Genomic DNA, 724 nt, shown 5'->3' with positions numbered 1-724 from the left:
CGATCTCCCCCTCCCTCTTTCCGTTTAACCCCGTTATCCCTTGTCCTGTCACTCCCTGCCCTTGGGAAAAGCCCCCCCAGCTTCCTTCTAGCCCCCAGGCACTGGAAGGGGCTCTGAGGTCTCCCCGAAGCTTCCCTTCTCCAGGCTGAACCCCCCAACTCTCCCAGCCTGAAGTGCTTTATTGTACCGGGCCCCACAGAAGGTTAACAACTCCTTGTACTACGCTACTACCCGGGTGTTGGCGGTGGCCCCCTCCTTGTTTGTCCAGTGCAGTTACCTAATTCCTCTCTCTACATTCAAACTGAACTAAACCCCGCGGCGGGGATGCAGGTGTACAGGGAGCACAAGAACCACGGGTAACCCTGTCCCAGCGAAGCAGCAGGATTTGATTGCACCGACTTATTGATGACTTTGTTCTCTGCCTTTCTGGGCCCGGGCCGGAGAGGATGGTGGGATTTTAAAACTTCCCCAGAAATCCCACTGTGATCTTCAGCTTACCCAGTCTCCTGTGGTTTCCTGCTCCGCTCCCAACTGGTCCACCTCACGCGGCAACGTGGTGCTGCTGACTTTCCCCTTGTTCCAGGCACGGCAGATCCATCTGAGCCATGCTGGGAGGTGCGTAGCATCCCGGGAGGTGCATAGCATCCCGGGGAGGACAAGGGGCTGTGGCTCAGCACATGATCAGAAGGGGGATGCCTGGCCAAAAATCAGGGTGAAGTCTGCC

The sequence above is a fragment of the Eurypyga helias genome, unplaced genomic scaffold (genome assembly GCF_000690775.1).
Source record: "Eurypyga helias isolate BGI_N326 unplaced genomic scaffold, ASM69077v1 scaffold4761, whole genome shotgun sequence".
In the NCBI taxonomy this organism is placed as follows: Eukaryota; Metazoa; Chordata; class Aves; order Eurypygiformes; family Eurypygidae; genus Eurypyga; species Eurypyga helias.
This window is presented reverse-complemented; position numbering follows the sequence as displayed.